General features: G+C 43.2%; 1 pseudogene; it reads left to right on the top strand.

Annotated features, from left to right (window-relative positions):
• The window catches only part of LOC142217274 (polypeptide N-acetylgalactosaminyltransferase 3-like), a 46,004-nt pseudogene that overhangs the window by 20,983 nt on the left and 407 nt on the right, over window positions 1–24,614 (top strand).

Consider the following 24,614-nt stretch of genomic DNA (forward strand, 5'->3'; position numbering starts at 1 on the left):
TCTGCATTCGCATAGGAATGCATTGGCCAGCCTTCGGCCAATCAGCGCTGGCTCTGCCGGAGGAGGCGGAGTCTAAGGTCGGACCTGAATGGAGACTGGTGTGGAGCTATCTTAGACTCCGCCTCCTCCAGCAGAGCCAGCGCTGATTGGTCGAGTTCCGTACTCTGGCCAATCAGCACTGGCCAATGCATTTCTATGGGGAAAAGTTAGCTTGCGAAAATCGCAAACTGACAGGGATTTCCATGAAATAAAGTGACTTTTATGCCCCCAGACATGCTTCCCCTGCTGTCCCAGTGTCATTCCAGGGTGTTGGTATCATTTCCTGGGGTGTCATAGTGGACTTGGTGACCCTCCAGACACGAATTTGGGTTTCCCCCTTAACGAGTTTATGTTCCCCATAGACTATAATGGGGTTCGAAACCCATTCGAACACTCGAACAGAGAGCGGCTGTTCGAATCGAATTTCGAACCTCGAACATTTTAGTGTTCGCTCATCTCTAATAAACACCAAAATATTTAGAACTAAAAATGATTAAGATTAATAGGGGTGCCCAAACTTTTTCATAGGACTGTATACTCCATCAAGTTCCCTCTGTATAATACAATACCTTGCTATTCCCAGCACTATACATGGTGTAGATTACAATAGTATATAGCATTATATAGATATCATGTACATCAGAAATTGTTAGAGTTAAGTCCTCCATCTTTGTATTTTGGCAGCCATCTTGTACTCTTTCACATATAAACTGATTTTTCTGCTTAAGTCAAGGAGGCCCTTTGTTAGACTTTAAGGAATGTGATAATGAACGTGTTAATGCAGAGGTTGCTAATCATTATCTCTCAAGGGCCTCATTTTGAGAAGATGCAGCTGACTTTGTATATCTCTTATCTCCTTTACATGATGTATGGACACATAACCAACAAAAGTATTAATCTTATGGTATCTGGGCACTTTGTCATATTTTATGGTATATGAAGGTCACTTAGAGTGTGAACAGACACAGAATCTATGTAGTTCATTGTTAATTAAGTTGGAACATGTCATCTTATCTCTTTTGCCATGATATATACATATAGACAGTCTGGGATGTTAGCTCACACATAAGTATTTTGAATCCTTCTTTGTTTCATGGGAAAGTCCATCCCAGTGTGGAAAGTTATAATGAGATGCAGATTATAATGAGCCTCAGCCAATAGCCATGTGCCAGGCTTGTCTTATATCTCTATAACCAATCATGTTATATACTGATTAGAATAGCCAAGCCAGCTCTTTGTCTGTAATGTATTTAAACTACCTTTTTCTTTCAAGATCATAAGACTCTGCTCTCTCAAACAGGACACCGACCATAGCTGGAGGTCTCTTCTCAGTTTCCAAGCAGTACTTTGAGTATATTGGAACTTATGATGATGAAATGGAAATATGGGGAGGTGAGAATCTAGAAATGTCCTTTAGGGTAAGTAAATACATATAGTGTTATAATGGTGGTGGTGAATTGTGTATCCACAGTATAAAAAGAGTAGAGCTGAATCCTTAACATGGGGAAAATCCAGTCACATAATCGGATCTACAATGTCATCAATACATGTGAGAAGATCATATATAATGGCCATACAACATCACATTCCCTCATATTCCAGTTCAGCTGAGCATGTGCTGAGAATAAAAGGATTGGACATGCCTAAACTCAACATGACTGATCCTTTTTTCCTTCTAGATCGTCTTAGGGAAGATTTGGGTCATCCATGTACATGTGGGATATACTTGAGACATACATCAGGTAGTTGGTCTTCCTTGCCAAAATTAGTTGTTTTGAACAACATTATTCTGCTGTGTATGGGGCCTTTATATTTTGGTCCAGTTCTAGGCTTTCTCTTCGGCTTCTTTTTTGTTGAAGATTTTGCTGTGTTTTATTTTTGAGTCAAAACCAAGAATAGCTAAGGAAAAAGGGAATGTAGGGAATTTTTATACTTCTCCCTTCTGTTCAATCCACTTCTGGCTTTGACTCAAAAAAACGCAGTAAAATATGCAACAAAAAAATTGCGTTACTGCAACGTGGGGCCTTGGCCTAAAACAGTATTTTGTAGAAGTTTTAGGCAGGCTGAAACAAAATGCTGCTCAGTAACAATGGTTTTAGATAAAAGAAGAGTAAATAATTTATTTTTGTGAATGAAGAAAAGAGAAATGCAAATCCCATCAATATTTTGTGTGACCTTTGCTCTTTGCCTTCTTTTCGGTAAAGATGGTTTTTGGCAGAGCTGGACAGGGAGGTTGTTCCCACTGCCATCTTGGAAAACTGAGCCCAGAGCTTCTGTGGATGTAGACTTGTACAATCCTTCTGTCTCTTCATGTCATCCCAGACAGACTTGAAGATGATGAGATCAGGGCTATATCTGTGGGGGCCATATCATCACTTCCAAGACTCCTCCTCCAAATGGCAAAGGTCACACCAAATATTGTTGGCATTTACATATAACTTTTCTTCATTGACAAAAATAAACTAAAAAAGCCTTTGTGTTTTTAAAATAATTCTTATTGTGCAGCATTTTTTCCACACATGCTTGAAGTTTTGCTGCCCCACCAAAATTTTGAAGTTATTTTGGATGACATCACTCTATTGTGTGGGGTACGATTGAATTTTGGACCAGCTCTAATTTTCAACAATAAAAAGACCTGCATATTGCTTAACCATTTGCAACATCCGTTGTTTTTAAACAAGGCAGCTTGTTATAGGGGAGAATCGGCGGCAATGCTGATAATCAGTGCCTGCACTGATTGCAGGCATTTACCTCCATGGTGTATCGGTCATAGCTGATCAGGGCGCCATTTTCCCAGAGAATCATGGGTGCTGCCATTTTGGGTTGGATTGCTAGCCCCTGGAATGAAATCCGGGACCAGCGACTTATTGCCATCGACAGAATTGTCTGAGATACACTTCTGTTACAAGCTGTTCTATGCAGCCTGTAATAGTATTGCCCTAGGTTTGCAAAGCATTGTATTACCGATCAGATTCCCAGGGTTCAATACCTATAAGGGAGAGGAGAGGAGGGGAGTCCTAAAATGACTTAAAAAAATATTCAAAATCATCCCCCTTCCTCTAGAATACATATAAAAGTACAGAAAGAAAGTGAAACACTTACACATTATCTATCCCTGTGTACGAAAATGCTTGGCCTACAAACTTATGAAAATATTTTTCACACCTGATGAAACTACAAAAGATCTCTCGTACCTCGTACGTAAAGATCTCGTAAAGATCAGTGAACAGAAAAATAAAAAATAATTATGGCTTTTGGATGTTGGGAATGCAGCATCCTGGAGTGCTGCTATTTTTTGTGTTTGTCTCTCCATAATCTTTGAATGGAAGAAGTTTGGGATTACCAGAACTCTTCCTAGACCGGGCCGCCCAGCCAATCTGAGCAATCGTGGGAGAAGAGCCTTGGTGAGAGAGGTAAATAAGAACCCAAAGAACACTATGGCTATGCGATACAGTAGGGAGAAGGGAGAAAGTTCCACAAAGTCAACTATCACTGCAGCCCTCTACCAGTTGGGGCTTTATGGCAAAGTTGCCCGAAGGAAGCCTCTCCTCAGTGCAAGACATATGAAAGCCGGCACAGAGCTTTCCAAAAATCACATGAAGGAGTCCCAGACTATGAGAAATAAGATTCTCTGGTCTGATAAGATGAAAATTGAACTTTTTGGCATTGATTCTAAGCAGTATGTGTGGAGAAAACCAGGCATTGCTCATCACCTGCCCAATACAATCCCAACACTGAAACACGGTGGTGGCAGCATCATGATATGGGGTGATTTTCAGCTGCAGGGACATGAAGACTGGTTGCAATTGAAGGAAAGATGATTGCGGCCAAGTACAGAGATATCCTGGAAGAAAACCTCTTCCAGGGTGCTCTGGACCTCAGACTGGGCTGAAGATTCACCTTCCAACAAGACAATGACCCTAAACACACAACTAAAATAACAAAGGAGTGGAAGAACTCTATTCTTGACTGTCCCAGCCAGAGCCCGGACCTCAACCCAATTGAGCATCTCTGGAAAGGCCTGAAAATGGCTGCACCAACATTCACCATCCAACCTGACGGAACTAGAGAGGATCTGCAAGGAAGAATGGCAGAGGATCCCCAAATCCAGATATGAAAAGCTTGTTGAATCATTTCCAAGAAGACTCATGGCTGTACTAGCTCGAAAGGGTGCAAATACTCAATACTGAGCAAAGGGTCTGAATACTTATGACCATGTGATATTTCAGTTTTTCTTTTTAATAAATTTGCAAACATATCTACATTTCTGGATTTTTCTGTAAAGGTGGGGTGCTGAGTGTACAATAATGAGAAATAAAATGAGCTTTTTTTTTGCTTTTAGCAAATGGCTGCAATAAAACAAAGAGTGAAAAATTTAAAGGGGTCTGAATACTTTACATATCCACTGTATATAAATGTGCCTTATCCTCCGAAGAAAGACACTCTATATAGTCACTCTGATGGTTTGTTATCAATATTAATACTATTATTTCTTCTACTTCATTCTAAATAATTTAATCGATAGGTGTGGCAGTGCGGTGGGCAACTGGAGATCTTGCCATGTTCTGTTGTTGGTCATGTATTTCGCAAAATTCCACACACATTTCCTAAATCAAAGCTGGAAATCATCCGGAACCTGGTCCGCGTAGTTGAAGTGTGGATGGACGACTATAAAGAGCTAGTTTACAGGAGAATGCCAGAAGCAGCAGATTTTGCTAGACAGGTACCATATAAAAGAAACAATTCCCATAGAAAGGAGGGGAGGGGAGGGGAGGAGGGTCAAAGATAATTATAGAGGAGCTTTGGTCTACTGTTTGTTACAGTATGATATTAAAGGGATCCTATCTTTCAAACCCTTTCTTTTCTAACCAACACGTCGGAATAGCCTTAAGAAAGGCTATTCGTCTTTTACCTTTCGTTGTCTTCTCCGCGCCGCCGTTCGCCTAAAATCCCGTTTTTTGTCGGTATGTAAATGAGTTCTCTCGCAGCACTGGAGGCGGGCCCAGTATTGTAAGTGGCCATTTTCTCGTGGCCGGCGGGCATGTGCATTCGGCTTGCCCTAGGCCCGAGGCCTAGAAGTTAGAAGACACCGTCGGAAGAAGACTCAGTGAAGACTTTGTTCCACAAAAAGATGGAGGCGGCGCTGGAGAGTTCTCTGGCAGCATTGGGGAAGCGCCCAGTGCTGTTTGAGCGCTTGGGCCTGCCCCCAGTGCTGTGAGAGAACTCATTTACACACAGACAAAAAAACGGATTTTAGGCAAGCGGCAGCGCGGAGAAGACAATGAAAGGTAGAAGACGAATAGCCTTTCTTAGAGATGAGTGAGTACTATTCGTGCCGGTCGCTTCCATTCATTCCTATGGGTGCGTGCTATTCAAAACGGCCATTTCGAATAGTACTCGCTCATCTCTAAAGGTAATGTGTCACTAAAAATGGCCTATTTTTAAACCAAGTGTTTTTATGTACAGCATACTATTTTATGTTTAGCCTAATATTAGATGGACAGCAGGGTGTTTACATTTCAGCAGTCACCTAAATAATACAATAACATTTGTAGAAAAATCCAGCACACTTGAGACCACTCCAAAGTCATTAAAACTTAGCACAAGCTCCAAAATGCGAAGGCAATTCTTTTTCACAATGTCGTGCGATGTACGTCTTGTGAACATGTTTTTTAAGTCTTTTTTTCTATTTCATTATTTTCTGGTATCTAGTGTTTTTATGTATTCACTATTTAAGATTAAAAGCTAAGTTTTAGGGTTAGTTCACACGTTGGCCGTCCGGTCGCGGCTTTCCCCTCCTATGTCGGCTCAAATGAATGAGCCGACATAGGAGGGTGCTACCGCTAGGCGGAAGCCGCGGCCCAGCGCGCCGCGGTTTCCGCCTGAAGAAAGGACATGTCACTTCTTTTCTCCGCTAGCGGAAAAAAGAAGCCCAGCAGTCTGCATAGACCACCATTGTAAAGGGGTGGATTTTGAAGCAAAATCCGCTGTCAAAATCCGCCCCTTTGCCCACGTGTGAACGAGCCCTTAAAGATTTTGAAGCAGTCTCAATTGTGCTGGGTTTTTCTACAAATGTTATTGTGTTTTGCCTAAACCAAGAGGTGTTTTCCTTTAACTGGGAAGCTCCACTGATTCACTGTATATATTTTTGGGCTGTGGACTTTGCATTATAATGTATACCTAATTTATATCCCAAACAACACAGACAGGATTACAATATAAGATAACACCTCTGTATATGACTCTGGGCCATCATTTCATCCATTACTTGCAAAAGATGATATCATAGTTTATCTCTTTCCCTGCTCTAACTGTACAGTCCTATGAAAAAGTTTGGGCACCCCTATTAATCTTAATCATTTTTAGTTCTAAATATTTTGGTGTTTATAACAGCCATTTCAGTTTGATATATCTAATAACTGATGGACACAGTAATATTTCAGGATTGAAATGAGGTTTATTGTACTAACAGAAAATGTGCAATATGCATTAAACCAAAATTTGACCGATGCAAAAGTATGGGCACCTCAACAGAAAAGTGACATTAATATTTAGTAGATCCTCCTTTTGCAAAGATAACAGCCTCTAGTCGCTTCCTGTAGCTTTTAATCAGTTCCTGGATCCTGGATAAAGGTATTTTGGACAAACAATTCAAGTTCAGTTAAGTTAGATGGTCGCCGAGCATGGACAGCCTGCTTCAAATCATCCCACAGATGTTCAATGATATTCATGTCTGGGGACTGGGATGGCCATTCCAGAACATTGTAATTGTTCCTCTGCATGAATGCCTGAGGATTTGGAGCGGTGTTTTGGATCATTGTCTTGCTGAAATATCCATCCCCGGCGTAACTTCAACTTCGTCACTGATTCTTGAACATTATTCTCAAGAATCTGCTGATACTGAGTGGAATCCATGCGACTCTCAACTTTAACAAGATTCCCGATGCCGGCATTGGCCACACAGCCCCAAAGCATGATGGAACCTCCACCAAATTTTACAGTGGGTAGCATGTGTTTTTCTTGGAATGCTGTTTCTTTTTGGACGCCATGCATAACGCCTTTTTTTATAACCAAACAACTCAATTTTTGTTTCCAAAATGAAGCTGCCTTGTCCAAATGTGCTTTTTCATACCTCAGGCAACTCTATTTGTGGCGTACGTGCAGAAACGGCTTCTTTCTCATCACTCTCCCATACAGCTTCTATTTGTGCAAAGTGCGCTGTATAGTTGACCGATGCACAGTGACACCATCTGCAGCAAGATGATGCTGCAGCTCTTTGGAGGTGGTCTGTGGATTGTCCTTGACTGTTCTCACCATTCTTCTTCTCTGCCTTTCTGATATTTTTCTTGGCCTGCCACTTCTGGGCTTAACAATAACTGTCCCTGTGGTCTTCCATTTCCTTACTATGTTCCTCACAGTGGAAACTGACAGGTTAAATCTCTGAGACAACTTTTTGTATCCTTCCCCTGAACAACTATGTTGAACAATCTTTGTTTTCAGATCATTTGAGAGTTGTTTTGAGTAGCCCATGATGCCACTCTTCAGAGGAGATTCAAATAGGAGATCAACTTGCAATTGGCCACCTTAAATACCTTTTCTTATGATTGGATACATCTAGCTATGAAGTTCAAAGCTCACTGAGGTTACAAAACCAATTTTGTGCTTCAGTAAGTCAGTAAAAAGTAGTTAGGGGAATTCAAATCAATAAAATGATAAGGGTGCCCATACTTTTGCACCGGTCAAATTTTGGTTTAATGCATATTGCACATTTTCTGTTAGTACAATAAACCTCATTTCAATCCTGAAATATTACTGTGTCCATCAGTAATTAGATATATCAAACTGAAATGGCTGTTGCAAACACCAAAATATTTAGAACAAAAAATGATTAAGATTAATAGGGGTGCCCAAACTTTTTCATAGGACTGTATATACTAATATATCGAAGTATAACTGGCTCTGCTATAACTGTATATATACTAATATATAGAAGTATAACCAGCTCTGCTGTAACTGTATATACTAATATATAGAAATATAACCAGCACTGCTCTAACTGTATATATACTAATATATAGAAGTATAACCAGCTCTGCTGTAACTGTATATACTAATATATAGAAGTATAACCAGCTCTGCTGTAACTGTATATATACTAATATATAGAAGTATAACCAGCTCTGCTCTAACTGTATATACTAATATATAGAAGTATAACCAGCTCTGCTCTAACGGTATATACTAATATATAGAAGTATAACCGGCTCTGCTGTAACTGTATATATACTGATATATAGAAGTATAACCAGCTCTGCTCTAACTGTATATACTAATATATAGAAGTATAACCAGCTCTGCTCTAACTGTATATACTAATATATAGAAGTATAACCAGCTCTGCTGTAACTGTATATACAAATATATAGAAGTATAACCAGCTCTGCTCTAACTGTATATACTAATATATAGAAGTATAACCAGCTCTGCTGTAACTGTATATACTAATATATAGAAGTATAACCAGCTCTGCTCTAACTGTATATACAAATATATAGAAGTATAACCAGCTCTGCTGTAACTGTATATATACTAATATATAGAAGTATAACCAGCTCTGCTGTAACTGTATATACTAATATATAGAAGTATAACCAGCTCTGCTCTAACTGTATATACTAATATATAGATGTATAACCAGCTCTGCTGTAACTGTATATATACTAATATATAGAAGTATAACCGACTCTGCTGTAACTGTATACTGTATATACTAATATACAGAAGTATAACCAGCTCTGCTCTAACTGTATATACTAATATATAGAAGTATAACCAAGTCTGCTCTAACTGTATATACCAGTGATGGCGAACCTATGGCACGCGTGCCAGAGAGGGCACGCAGAGCCCTCCATGCTGGCATGCGTGCGGTCGCCCGGATCGCTCACCAACAGGGAATCCGGTACAGGATTCCCCGTTGATGAGCGATCACTGCCTTCAGTTGTATGTGCAAATGCACATACAGCTGAAAGCTGTCAGGGTAGGCCGCGGATCGCGCGACCGCGGCCTACACTGGCTGCAGAGTTTGACCTCTGCCCCGACGCGGGCGCGATGATGTCATCAGCGCCGCCAGTGACAAGAAGGTGGATGCCGGCGGCTCTTCAGGGGTGAGTATGAGAGTGGCTCACTGTGTATATGATGTTGGGGGGAGCGCTTATAATAATTGGTGGGGTGTATGATACTGGGGGGGACTGTATAATACTGGGGGGGCTTATAATACTGGGTGGGGTGTATAATACTGGGGGGAGTGTATAATACTGGGGGGAGTGTATAATACTGAGGGGGCTTATAATACTGGGGGGAGTGTATAATACTGGGGGGGCTTATAATACTGGGTGGGGTGTATAATACTGGGGGGAGTGTATAATACTGGGGGGAGTGTATAATAATGAGGGGGCTTATAATACTGGGGGGAGTGTATAATACTGGGGGGGCTTATAATACTGGGGTGGCTTATAATACTGGGGGGTGTACTAAAGAGCATATAATACTGGGGGGGGGGCTATTTATAAGCACACAATACTGTGTGTGGATGCCACTGTGGAGCATATAATCCTGTGGGGGGGGGGGGACACCTACTGCGGAGCATATAACACTGGGGGGCTACTGTGGTACTGTGGAGAATATAATATTGTGTGGTGGGCCCACTGCAGAGCATATAATACTGTCTGGGGTCCCCTCACTATTTATATCACACAGTATCTGTTTTATAGCAGACGTGATATTAGTACAGGATGTAAGAATATTACACGGTAACTATAAAACAGATCCTGTGCGATGTAAATAGTGAAAATTAATTGTTCAAAGTACCAAATGCCGAGACCTTTACATTTCAGTACAACGTTGTTTGTATTATTGAAAGCTCTGTAAAGCCCCACATGACTGTAATTTTTGGTCAGTAACTGTCCGCAATTGTGGATCCGCATAGTATTAAGTCTATATTGTCGTGTTGGCACTCCGCGAAAATTTTGTGGGTTTTGGGTTGCAGTTTGGGCACTCGGTCTCTAAAAGGTTCGCCATCACTGGTATATACTAATATATAGAAGTATAACCAGCACTGCTCTAACTGTATATACTAATATATAGAAGTATAACCAGCTCTGCTGTAATTGTATATACTAATATATAGAAGTATAACCAGCTCTGCTGTAACTGTATATACTAATATATAGAAGTATAACCAGCTCTGCTGTAACTGCATATACTAATATATAGAAGTATAACCAGCTCTGCTCTAACTGTATATACTAATATATAGAAGTATAACCAGCACTGCTCTAACCTTATATACTAATATATAGAAGTATAACCAGCTCTGCTGTAACTGTATATATACTAATATATAGAAGTATAACCAGCTCTGCTCTAACTGTATATACTAATATATAGAAGTATAACCAGCTCTGCTGTAATTGTATATACTAATATATAGAAGTATAACCAGCTCTGCTGTAACTGCATATACTAATATATAGAAGTATAACCAGCTCTGCTGTAACTGTATATACTAATATATAGAAGTATAACCAGCACTGCTCTAACCTTATATACTAATATATAGAAGTATAACCAGCTCTGCTGTAACTGTATATATACTAATATATAGAAGTATAACCAGCACTGCTCTAACTGTATATACTAATATATAGAAGTATAACCAGCTCTGCTGTAACTGTATATATACTAATATATAGAAGTATAACCAGCTCTGCTCTAACTGTATATACTAATATATAGAAGTATAACCGGCTCTGCTGTAACTGTATATATACTAATATATAGAAGTATAACCAGCTCTGCTGTAACTGTATATATACTAATATATAGAAGTATAACCAGCTCTGCTGTAACTGTATATACTAATATATAGAAGTATAACCAGCACTGCTCTAACTGTATATACTAATATATAGAAGTATAACCAGCTCTGCTGTAACTGTATATATACTAATATATAGAAGTATAACCAGCTCTGCTCTAACTGTATATACTAATATATAGAAGTATAACCGGCTCTGCTCTAACTGTATATACTAATATATAGAAGTATAACCAGCTCTGCTCTAACTGTATATACTAATATATAGAAGTATAACCAGCTCTGCTCTAACTGTATATACTAATATATAGAAGTATAACCAGCTCTGCTGTAACTGCATATACTGATATGTAGAAGTATAACCAGCTCTGCTCTAACTGTATGTACTAATATATGGAAATATAACCAGCTCTGCTGTAATTGTATATACTAATATATAGAAGTATAACCAGCTCTGCTCTAACTGTATATACTAATATATAAAAGTATAACCAGCTCTGCTCTAACTGTATATACTAATATATAGAAGTATAACCAGCTCTGCTCTAACTGTATATACTAATATATAGTTTTATGTTTTCATTTTCATTAACATTATCATAATGATATTTTCACATTTTTGCAGAAGTCTTACGGAGATTTGTCTAAGAGATTCAATGTCCGTCAAAGCCTTCAGTGCCAGAACTTTTCCTGGTATCTTAAAAATGTATTTCCTGAAGCACATGTACCAGATACACAGCCAGCTTTATATGGAAACGTAAGTGGAATTTCACATGTATTTACTTAAAGGTTGCTAAAATTTTCATCATGAGTGGCTTCACATATTGGGCTTTAAATTTAAAAAAAAAAAATGCAATTTTTATCCAGTTTTTGTAGGCGGATCCAGAAGTAGATCCAGCTTTTTTCTACTTTCCATTGAATTTACTTTTGGCTTGACTTTGCTACATTTTGGCACGGAATTGCACAGTCTATTAGATGAGACTAAGTTATCCGAAAAGTTACTGACTAGAGGTGGACAAACCTCTCATGAAAATGGTTTAAAACATAGTGTACCACTGGTCTCCCCTCCGGATCACAAGCCTGCCTTTCTGATGAAGTGGGAAGTTGACCTGCACATGGTATTCTCAGACTGACAGGTTCTTGAATTTGCTCATAAGAGTTCCAATGTGAGTAGATATCAAGAAGCAGGCTACAAACTCTTGACCAGGTGGTACCATGTTCCATCTAAATTGCACAAGATTTTCCCATTTCCTTCCTCGAGGTGACTGTGCTGTATGGAGGAGCGGATACTACCGCAAGGCTTTTAGACATGTACTGGGCTGTGGCACTTCTGGGATGGGGTGCGCCATAAAGCCTATTTCAGGGTTCGCATGATGACAGAGACCTTGTGAGTTTAATTAGAATTCGTGACAGCCACTTCCAGTGATGGATCTGCTGGAACCTCTGATCTTTCCTTTCCCTTAACCCCTCTTTTTTTCCCTCTCTCCTCTCTCTTTTCCAGTCTTTTCCCCCTTGTCCATCCCCTCCCTCTGTTCATGTATATACTTCCCCATGAGCACTCGCTTGTGTTGTCTTCCACCTTGTTAAGCTGATTGGCCCTGTATTTGATACAGTTTTTTTTAATAACTCATATTTGTATGGAGGACGTTTTGTATGGTTTGTTGTGTATATTTCTATTTTTGACATAAATAAATAAAAAAAAAAAACAGTGTAGAATACTCATACGGCTCTTAGGAACTTATCTATAAAACATAGCATATGACACTGTCAGGACTCCTAGGACTATAAATCTATAATACATAGTGTATGACACTGTCAGGGCTCTTAGGACTATATATCTATAAAACATAGTGTATGACACTGTCAGGACTCCTAGGACTATATATCTATAAAACAGTGTATGACACTGTCAGGACTCCTAGGACTATATATCTATAAAACAGTGTATGATACTGTCAGGACTCCCAGGACTGTATTTCTATAAAACATAGTGTATGACACTGTCAGGACTCTTAGGACTATATATCTATAAAACAGTGTATGGCACTGTCAGGACTCCCAGGACTGTATTTCTATAAAACATAGTGTATGACACTGTCAGGACTCCTAGGACTATATATTGACAAAACATAGTGTGTGATACTGTCAGGACTCCTAGGACTATATATCTATAAAACATAGTGTATGACACTGTCAGGGCTCCTAGGACTGTATATCAATAAAACATAGTGTGTGATACTGTCAGGACTCCTAGGACTATATATCTATAAAACATAGTGTATGTAATTTAGTATTAGAGCAGAAATGCAGCAGTCTCAAGCTCAAACAGCAGCACAGCTATGTCCTCATTCCTATCTATTGATTTCTATCACAAATCTGCCTATGCAAGTGCTTGACTCTGACTAAATTTTCTTATTTCAACTATAGCTTGCAAGATTCTCAGAACTGTGCTCTGTATGATGCAGTGAGATGAATCACAGATCCTTCACTATCTCCACCAGTGGCATAACTACCGCCATAGCAGCAGAGGCAGCAGCCACAGGGCCCGGGACATTAGGGGCCCAGCGACAGCCGCTACCGCTTCTATCATTTTTGGAGTCTTTTCGGACCCCCGAGTATAATGATTGGTGGACCGGGAGAGGTAAGAAACATAAAAAACACTGTTACTTACCTCTCCACGATCCATGCAGACTTCGGCCTAGTCATCTGATGTCTCATGACCCCGGCCTGCGTCCCGGGTCATGTGACGTCTGATGTCATTGAAGATCGACTACTTCGGAGGCCGACAGCGTAGGAGACAGGCGATAGTAACAGAGTTTTTTTATGTTTTTCTCCCCCTGGGTCTCCGATTATTATACTCTGGGGTCTGAAAAGACCCCAGAGCAGAGGTGCTCACACTTTGTCAGCATGTGAGCTACTTCTTAGAATAACCAAACCCTAAGATCTACTACCCACTTCTTGTGGACAGGGCCGAGGCGGGCCTGTGGGCGGGGCTGGTCCATGGTGGGGCGTGTATGTGGGCTGGGCTGGGCATGTGGGCGTGGCTGGGTAGATCGCGAGAGGCGGCCGCCCAGGCATCCCCGCTGTCCGCTTCTTCACAGCACAGACAGTTATCTCTGGATGCTGGCAGGCTGGGGCTGCGGCAGCCCCGCCTGCCAGTGTCCGTAGATGACTCTCAGCCTGCGCTGTGAACAAGCAGCACCCCGGCCCCCTCCATCCCTAAGAGCGGCCTGCAAGTGCTTGTTCACACCGCAGGCTGAGAGTCATCTACGGACACTGGCAGGCGGGGCTGCCGCAGCCCCAGCCTGCCAGTGTCCAGAGATAACTCTCAGCCTGCGCTGTGAAGAAGCAGACAGCGGGGATGCCTGGCCGCATCCCGCGATCGACCCATACGTCCATCGCGATCGACCGGTAGATTGCGATCGACGTATTGGGCACCCCTGCCCCAGAGTATAATAATTGTTTATGGGTGTCGACAGTGGGACATAATACTGTGTGCAGGGGCCACTAAGGGACATAATACTGTGTGCAGGGGCCACTATGGGGCATAATACTGTGTGCAGGGACCACTATGGGGGATAATACTGTGTGGAGGGGCCACTATGGGGCATAATACTGTGTGCAGGGACCACTATGGGGGATAATACTGTGTGGAGGGGCCACTATGGGGGATAATACTGTGTGCAGGGGCTACTATGGGGGCTCTATTATGATAGAGCACGCAGGAATGCGTAGGAGGAGGTCGGTTGAGGTCTTCGGTGTCAGTTGAGGGGGCCCATGTTGAAAGTTCGCCTCGGGGACCCGCCATTCCTAGTTACACCACTGATCTCCACCATTACTGCAACTAGCTTGTGATGACTCTTACAGCATAAATTACTGTTTACAGCTTAAATACCATATATGGCATCTCTGAAATACGGCTACAAAGTGGCAGACCATGTAAAAATATACAGCAGGATCACCAAGCAGCCAATGATCTGCTTACTCCAAAAGCAGCACAAAATCTAGCCCACTCAGGTGCACTGACCCTTAAACAGGGTCAGACTGGGATGTCTAGGGCCCACCAGTGGAATTGCTTCTGGTGGCTCACCACCAGGACCCAGTGTCACACTGAAGGTCCGAGGGCCCATCCAACAGCTTTCCTTCACTGAAATCTTACATATGTGCTAACTATTCAGCATTACAGAGTATTCCCAGTATAGACATCCCCAATAGTATTGTGCATACCCCAATAGCTTCATGGCCTGTTCATGCACAGTACAGTCATGGTCAAAAGTTTTGCCAACAATGGAACCTCTCTCCTTGAAGTTCTTGATGATGCGATAGATTGTTGACTGAGGTGCAATCTTTCTAGCTGCGATACTCTTCCCTGTTAGGCCATTTTTGTGCAGTGCAATGATGACTGCACATGTTTCTTTAGAGATAACCATGGTTAACAGAAGAGAAACAATGATGCCAAGCACCAGCCTCCTTTTAACGTGTCCAGTGGTGTCATTCTTACTTAATCATGACAGATTGATCTCCAGCCCTGTCCTCATCAACACCCACACCTGTGTTAATGGAGCAATCACTGAAACGATGTTAGCTGGTCCTTTTAAGGCAGGGCTGCAATGATGTTGAAATGTGTTTGGGGGTATAAAGTTCATTTTCTAGGCAAATATTGACTTTGCAAGTAATTGCTGTTAAGCTGATCACTCTTCATAACATTCTGGAGTATATGCAAACTGCCATTAGAACAACTGAAGCAGTTGACTTTGTAAAAATATTTGTATCATTCTCAAAACTTTTGGCCATGACTGTACTGTATGGGGAGTGATACTGCCATGGAGCGCTACACGTATGTGCAAGATTATAGTGAGAGAGCTGTGATACAGGCAGAGGACATAGGGCTGCCAGCAGGAATTATGAGCCCTCCTCCCCATACAGCATAATGTTCCACATGTTCTATAATGCTCCACAGTGCCATCCACAGTATAAAATGCTCCTCAGAGTCCCAAAACAGTATAATATCCCTTAGTGGCCCCACCCAGTATTATACGCTCCCTACAGCTCCCACACAGTATAATACCCTTAGTGGGGTATAATATGCTCCCCAGCAGCCACACACAATATAATATGCTCACACAGTATGTAAAGGCTCCCCACAGCACACCCCGATATAATGCTCCACAGTGGCCTGACACAATATAATAGGCTACTCACACTGCCACCTGCCAGTATAAAGCTCAAAAGTGACCTCACACAATATAATATACTCCCCAGAGGCCCCCCAGTATAATACTCCACAGTAGCCCCACTTAATATAATATGATATCCACAGTCGCTCTACACAGTATAATGTCCCACAGTGCCCCCTCAGTATAATGCACAACAGAGACCTCACACAATATAATTTGCTCCCCAGAGGCACCCCTCAGTATACTGTTCCACAGTGGCCCCAAACAATATAATATGCTACCAAGAGGCCCCTCAGTATAATATGCTCCACAATGGCCCCACACCATAAACTATGCTCCCGAGAGTTTCTCTCAGTATAACGCTATACAGTGATCCCACACATAATATGCTCTCCAGAGAGTTCCCCAGTATAATGCTCCACAGTGCCCTACAGCCTCAAGCCGCTCAAGGCGTTCACCTCGAAATTAATTTTTATGAACATTTGAGGGACTCACCTGTGCAGTTCAGGGCTATTAATATATTCTGAGGCCTGTGATTGAGGCCTCAGCAGTCACATTGTGTGATGTCCGGATTGCATTTGTCAGCTACAGGCTAGAAATAGCCAGAAGATGATGCCGGATTACCAGACGCCCAGGAGAGGTGAGTAAAAAAATTTATTTTCACAGACCTCCTCTGGGCTTATCAGGCTTTGGATTTTGGAGGTACCTTTGGCCCTCGCCTAAAGGCACGGTGCCAGTCTGAGCTTGCGCATATATTTACTAAAGGGTACAGTTGAGTTCAAATCTCATCTAATTTCAAAGCAGTGACTATGGACCAAGTCTAAAATGTATAACGGTATCATCCAAAGGGAGGTGTCCCTTTAAATAGCTATATCTCTGGTTTAGCACCAGTATAGCTTCTGGAGTCACATGAAAGCTGAGATTACAGCTCTAACTATAATATAAATGGAGAAATCACTAGTTAAAATTCTAGATCAACTCATCCAACATCAGAGTCTGAGATCACTTATCTACATGTTAGAAAACTGACAAAACAATAATAACTGTAAGTCTAGGGCAACTAGAATCCCCGGGCACTGAGGCAAAAACAGTCCTGAGTGTACTACGCTCTCCTAACCAGAGTGGAAGCAGGCCCTGGAGTTCTTCGTAAGAGCTCCTGATGGTGGAGTTGAACTTGGTAAAATCCGGGGCCCAGAACCGCAGCCACCCAGAGAGTGCCGCACACCCAGCGAACCCCAAGTAAGGAGGACCCAGAAAAACCCAGACACTAACCTCAGTGGATGAAGTTCAGGAAAGCAGGTCAGCATAGAGAAGCAGAGGAACAGGGCAGGTTTGCAATCCAGAGGGGTCAAAGCAGTTTCCAGAGGAAACCAAAGCGTAGTCAATCAAGCCAAGTTCAGAGGAGGTCACGTGGTAGCAGAAGGAAGAGGCAGAAGCGTAGTCAGGAGCGCCTGGTCATACACAGGAGGTTTGTGGAGTAACCAAATCAGGATCCAGATAAGGGAGGTCAGGAGAAAGCCAAAGGTCATGCACAGGAGGTTAGGAAGATTCCAAGTCAGGAGATCATGAAGGAGAGGTCTGTAAAGCAAGCTGGGTCATACACAGGCAGAGTGTTCAGGAATAGCAGGGACAGGCAAGGAGCTGATGCTGCGGTAAAACGAATAACCAGCTGACCCCGGAAATGCTGGTCCAGGCACTAGAGGGAAACCGGAACCTCCGCAAACTCGAGCGGAGGCCGCCGGCCTACCCTGCGTCGGGACCAGCTGCGCCATTCCGGTTCAGGACACAGAGCGGGCTGTGAGCCTCTGCGAAGCACAGCACTAGAAGAATCCTACTAATCCTACTAATATATGTGTGTTTGGATGTTTAGATGTTTGGATGTTTGTTCCTCAATCACGAAAAAAACGCTCAACCGATTTGGCTCAAATTTTCAACAAACATAGTTCCTAGGCAGGATTGAACGATAGGCTACTTTTCGTCACAATCGCAGACATACGTTTTTGCCAGGACCCCCACAAAACCACAAGTCATACCACCAGCTCTGCAATCCCACACACTTTTTAGCATAGCAGAAGCCACACACTCCTTATTGCCCTCTTGGGTCTAGCTCCTGCGGGGGTGGGTGCAAAGGGGTCGGGGGGGAGGGGAAGGGGGGTTGGAAAGTGGACGCAATGACACCTAGACAGGCAAACGGATTTGGCTGAAATTTCGCACATACATACCTTGGATCCCGGATTGAACGATAGGCTACATGGAATTCCTGTACACCACTGAAATTCACTCCCGTGACCGGTGCTTTTCACTTTTGAATTTGCTGCAGGACCTGGGATGCTATAGGACCTGGGATGAAGTCATCCCAGCCCCATCAGCAGCTTACCTGAATGGGTGCCGCTTTTCTATGTGGGCGGAGCTATCGGCCGGCGTCCACAAGAACATGGCAGGTCCAGAGCGTCCTGAACCAGCGCCCGTACTCTGGGGCAGTGAGAAGTGCGTACACTGCCCCACCTGTGTGGGCTTACCACAGGACCGCAGTGCTCTGCCGCGGCCGGACAGGGGGTCGCCTGCGCCGCAGTCTGGAACGCCGATTCGGCCTGCTGTCCCATGGCGGCTGCGGCGTCTGGACTCTGCATGTCCGTCAGGGATGTCGCCGATGTCTGTTCAGGGCTATCTACAGTGTCATTCGGCCGCAGGAGAAGGGTTGTGACGACAGGTGAGTTAGGGGACTTTGCGAAGGGAGGGGGGTGGGGTGTTGGGAGTGAGGAGGTTGTCGCTCCAGTGGGGGACGCGGGAATGGGGAACCTGGGCAGGTAAACCCAGGGGGCCCCTGGAAGGGGGACGGGGACAGGGCCGCCACAGCACCCACAGATGGAATGGGGGCACATAGCTTGCCTCGGGAGGGGGGCCCTCATAGGCACCCCTATAACATCGGTGCACGGGGAGCCCGGGGTTTGGTGAGGCCGTGGGCACAGGTTGGTGGGGGGAAAAGTGACACAGGGTCTGGGGGGGGGGTGGAAGGGGTCACTGGGTAGGTAAGACAGTGAAGGGGGCATCGGGTGGTGGGAAAAAGGGGGCACGGTGTAGGTAACACGGGGGAAGGGGGCATGGGGTAGGAGAAAGAAGTGAGCACATGAGGGAGTGGGTAGGAAAAAAGGGGGTTGGCGGGCGCCAGGGGGGAGATGAGGAAAAGGGAGCCGCTGTGGACACAAGGCAAAGGAAGAAGCCTGCATGTCACTTCAGGTGGGTCGCACAGGGGGTCAGGGTTCCGCGGACGAAGTCGCGGGTACTGCTAGTAAACCATATCTTTCGGTCTCAGAATAGTGGTTGAAATGGGGAACAACTCCATAGTAATGTCTGTAGATTTAGAATGGGAGGTCAGAAAAGCTTCTGTAGGTGTAATATATATGCGCCTCATTAGTTTTGTCAATAAAAGTTCACTTCTAGGACTTACAATTTCAGATTGTAAATGATGCTGACTACTGTGAATCTATTTTGTAATGTTATGATGTTTCATGACCTTTCTACAGATATATAATTCGGGTGTTAAAAAGTGTTTGATCGAAGACAGTCGCTATAGATTAGGGGGCCGAGCATTGGAACTGGCTGATTGTAATAAATACAAATCAGAGCAGGTAAGTAAGCACTATGACCAATATATCATCTTCTCATCTGCTTTTGTGAATTCATCTGTTTAAAGAGGATCTGCTATCAGACTATAACATGGTGCCCTATGTAAGGACAACATCGTATGAGGAAAGCTGGGTAATAAGGAGCTATTAAAGAAAAGACTGAATACATAGTTATTAGAGATGAGCGAACAGTGAAATATTCGATATTCGTTTCAAATAGCCCCTCAATATTCGACTATTCGAATGAATATCGAACCCCATTATAGTCTATGGGGAAAAAAGCTTTGTTTCAGGGGAAACCACTATTCGACTCAGGAGAGTAACCAAGTCCACTATGACACCTCAGCAAATGATGACAACACCTCTGGGATGCAACTGGGACAGCAGGGGAAGCATGTCTGGGGGCATCTAACACGCCCAAGTCACTGTATTACGCCACTAATAATGTGGGAGCTGACTTTTTCCCATAGGAATGCATTGACCAGCGTTGATTGGCCGAATGCCATACAGTGTACAGCATTCGGCCAATCAACGCTGGTTCTGCCGGAGGAGGCGGAGTCTAAGATTGGTCCACAGCAGTCTCCATTGTGGTCCGATCTCAGATGCAGCAGAGTTCAGCACTGAACTCTGCTACATCTGAGATGTAGCAGAGCTGGCTGTGCGCTGAACCCTGCTATATCTGAGATGTAGCAGAGCTGGCTGTACGCTGAACCCTGCCACATCTGAGATGTAGCAGAGCTGGCTGTGTGCTGAACCCTGCCACATCTGAGATGTAGCAGAGCTGGCTGTGCGCTGAACCCTGCTACATCTGAGATGTAGCAGAGCTGGCTGTGCGCTGAACCCTGCTACATCTGAGATGTAGCAGAGCTGGCTGTGCGCTGAACCCTGCTACATCTGAGATGTAGCAGAGCTGGCTGTGCGCTGAACCCTGCTACATCTGAGATATAGCAGAGCTGGCTGTGCGCTGAACCCTGCTACATCTGAGATGTAGCAGAGCTGGCTGTGCGCTGAACCCTCCTACATCTGAGATGTAGCAGAGCTGTGCGCTGAACTCTGCTACATCTGAGATCGGACCACAATGGAGACTGCTGTGGACCGATCTTAGACTCTGCCTCCTCACAGACGAGCCTCTGGCATCAAGTGTTTATTGGCCAACGCTGTACACTGTATGGCATTCGGCCAATCAACGCTGGTCAATGCATTCCTATGAGAAAAAGGCAGCTCCCACATAATGCAAGCTGCCAGGGATCCCGACTAGCATATAATGGGCTGCCACGAGATGTGCTTGCAGGTGAAGTTTGAAAGTGATGAGACCTTGCCAGCCCAAGCTAAATGTGAGAGTAAGTTCAATGCAAACACATCGTGGCAGCGTACCTTATGCTAGTCGGGATCGCTGGCAGCTTGCAGTATGCGGGAGCTGACTTTTTCCCATAGGAATGCATTGACCGTACTCTTGCATGTATCTTGGGCTGAGAAGGAAGGTATATAGAGCCCCAAAGAGCTGTTTCAGTAAGATTCGTACCTAAATAAAGCTAATTCCTAGCTAACCCTGCCAGTACATCTATCCCTGTCTAGTGCACAGTCTCATATAAACTGAATCTGAAAAACACTATTCATATAAAGTGGAAGTCACCTGAATTCAGCAGTCAATTACTTTTTCCGATTATTTTTTTAGATGCCTACGTTTTCCTACTTCCTATCCCACCTCCCCTGCAGTTATTGGTGCAAAAAAAGCGCCAGGGAAGGTGGGAAGGGATACGAATTTATAGTGCGTTTGCCGCGTGGTATTCGAATGGAATCGAATACCTCTAACAGCCTGATATTCGATCGAATACCAATTCAATCAAACGCCGTTCGCTCATCTCTAATAGTTATGCGTCTGGTGCATTCATGAGCAATTCACCTGTCTCTTCCTACTGTCCATTGATCTTCTCAGAGTGGTTGAGGGGTTGTGTAGACATCACAGCTAGGAAAAGTCGAGAGAGGTGGAGGAAACATTCCTCCAGGACACAGGACACATACACTGAGGAACTCATTTATCGTGACTAGAGATGGACAAAACTCTCAAGATTTGTAAGGTTTCAGGTTTGGTGGCTCGGGTCCAAGATTCATTTCACATCGGACAAATTCAGTACTAATCACATCTTAAATGGCTTAAAACATAATGTATGACACTGTCAGGGCTCCTAGGACTATATATCTATAAAACATAGTGTATGACACTGCCAGGGCTCCTAGGACTATATATATATATATATATATATATATATATATATATATATATATATATATATATCATAGTGTATGACACTGTCAGGACTCCTAGGACTATATATCTATAAAACATAATGTATGACACTGTCAGAGCTCCTAGGACTATATATCTATAAAACATAGTGTATGACACTGTCAGGGCTCCTAGGACTATATATCTATAAAACATAGTTTGGAACATTCTTAGGGATCCTAGGAACCTTTCTATCCTATTTCCAGTTCTATAGAGATAGTCATTGGTGCCCTGACAATGTCAGACATTGTTTTATAGATATATAGTCCTAGGAGTCCTATATTTCAAGCCAATTTAAGCTTTTGTTCGAAACAGATTGGTTTCAGATCAAACAATCTTAAGACTTAGCCACCCAAACCCACCCATCTCGAGTATCCACCTGTTAACTCTGGGTGTAGCTGAAATGAAAAACATAATCTAATAATGAGAGGGGGTACAAACTTTTGACCATATAATGTAATTCATTACTAGTCATATTTATCAGTCACTGTCTAATAATAGTTCATGTCTTCTTTACAATTATAGTATTTTGAGTTTTCCAAAAGGCAAGAAATTGTACATCATCTATATAAAGAACTGTGTCTGCGGGCGAGCTCTGGACCACTAAAATTGTTACTATGCAATAAGAGATTGGAAGGCTCACATGTACTACCTGAGGAGAAGTGGGACTTTCAGAAGGTATGTATGTTATTCACAGTCTCAACTTATGAGTTCAAGAAATGTGTCAGAAGCTTTACAATTGAAGGTGCATTATACAATGGGGTCTGTGGGGTCCTGCTGTGGATGTAGGCTTGCTCCAATCCTTCACGTCATCCTAGACAGACTGAATGATATTGATATCAGGGCTATATCATAGGGACCAGATCATCACTTCCAGGACTCATTCTCCAAAGGGCAAGGGTCACTCCAAATATTAATGGAATTTCTCTTTATTTCATTCACTTAATTTATGTAATTGACAAAAAATAACTATTAACACTTCAATTTCTACTTATGCTAGGTTCACACCTGCGTTCAGCTGTCCGTTCTGTGGTTTCCGTCTTCTGCATGCCAGAAGACGGAAACCACAGACCGGGTCCGGCCGTGAGCGGCGGTGCACGTTTTATGCGCTCCGCTGCAAAACCGTTTTTTTTAATCCGGACACAGAGTACTGCATGTCCGACTCTGTGTCCGGATTATAAAACCCAGTTTTGCGGCGGAGAGCATAAAGCGCTCACCGCCGCTCACGGCCGGACATCTTTCTCACCCATTCAAATGAATGGGTGAGAAAGACTCCTGCAGGTTTCCGTCTCCGTTTTATGCAGGAAACGGAAACCTGAAGTACGGAGTGCCGGGTGCAGATGTGAACGAGCCCTTACTGTGCAGCACCTGCATAAAAAGTTTGCCCAGTATTGTATATCAGTATATATATATATCCTATTAATATTATAAATGTGAAATGTTTGTGAGTTTGTGACTTTGGATGTTCGGATGTTTGGCGGTCAATCACGCAAAAACCGCTCCACCGATTTGGCTGAAATTTTCCACAAGCATAGTCACTACAGTCGATTGCGCAATAGGCTACTTTTCGTCACAATAGCGCACATACGTTTTTCCCACGACCCCCACAAAACCCAAACTCACATCACTATCTCTGCAATCTCACACACTTTGGACCATAGCAAGCCACAAAATTCATATTACCCTCTACAGCAGAGGTCAGCAATCCCTGGCACACGTGCCAAGAGTGGCCCTCCTGCCATATTTCACTGGCTGCCAGCAGCACAGGACCTGCAAGAGTTAAATGAAGTCCAAGTCTCTTCAGTGCTCTGCTAGAGCTGAGGCATAAGGACACTCCCCTTTGAGAGGGGTGCAGGAAACCCACGGGGTGGAGCTTAATCGCTCAAGTCTCTGCCTGCCTGCTATAGTGATAGCTCCTGCCATCTGCACCCTGCAAACGTTCCCCGAGGAGGACAGGAAGCTGCTAGCAAACTGAAAGTAAGAAACACACAGCTAACTTCCTTTACTTCCTATTCTCATTAATGTCAGGCATTTGGAGTTATTAGTTTAGTGTTAGTAACTCCATGTGCCTCATATTAATAGGAATAAACACCATCATGTCCCTCATATTAACCCCTGTGTGCCCCATATAAAGGTTACTAATATGTGAGACATATGGAGGTGATAATAAAAGAGCTCAATAATGAAGATACTTAATTATTACCTCCAAGTCTCTCACATATCAGTAACTAGAGATGAGCGAGTACTGTTCGGATCAGCCGATCCGAACAGCACGCTCCATAGAAATGAATGGATGCACCTGGTACTTCTGCTTGGATGTAGCCGGCGCGCTTAACCCCCCCACATGCCGGCTACGTCCATTCATTTCTATGCGAGCGTGCTGTTCGGATCGGCTGATCCGAACAGTACTTGCTCATCTCTATCAGTAACTCTTACACAGGGGTTAATGTGAGGGACATGATGGGGTTAATTGCTATTAATAAGAGGCGCATGGAGTTACTAAACTGCCATGCACAGGGCCAGACTTTATGTTGCTTGCTCAAGAGTATTCTGTGCCCAAAACTTACATGTACTGGCGCAAAATAACAAATCCTACAATGTCGTATATC

The sequence above is a fragment of the Leptodactylus fuscus genome, chromosome 8, assembly GCF_031893055.1.
Source record: "Leptodactylus fuscus isolate aLepFus1 chromosome 8, aLepFus1.hap2, whole genome shotgun sequence".
NCBI lineage: Eukaryota > Metazoa > Chordata > Amphibia > Anura > Leptodactylidae > Leptodactylus > Leptodactylus fuscus.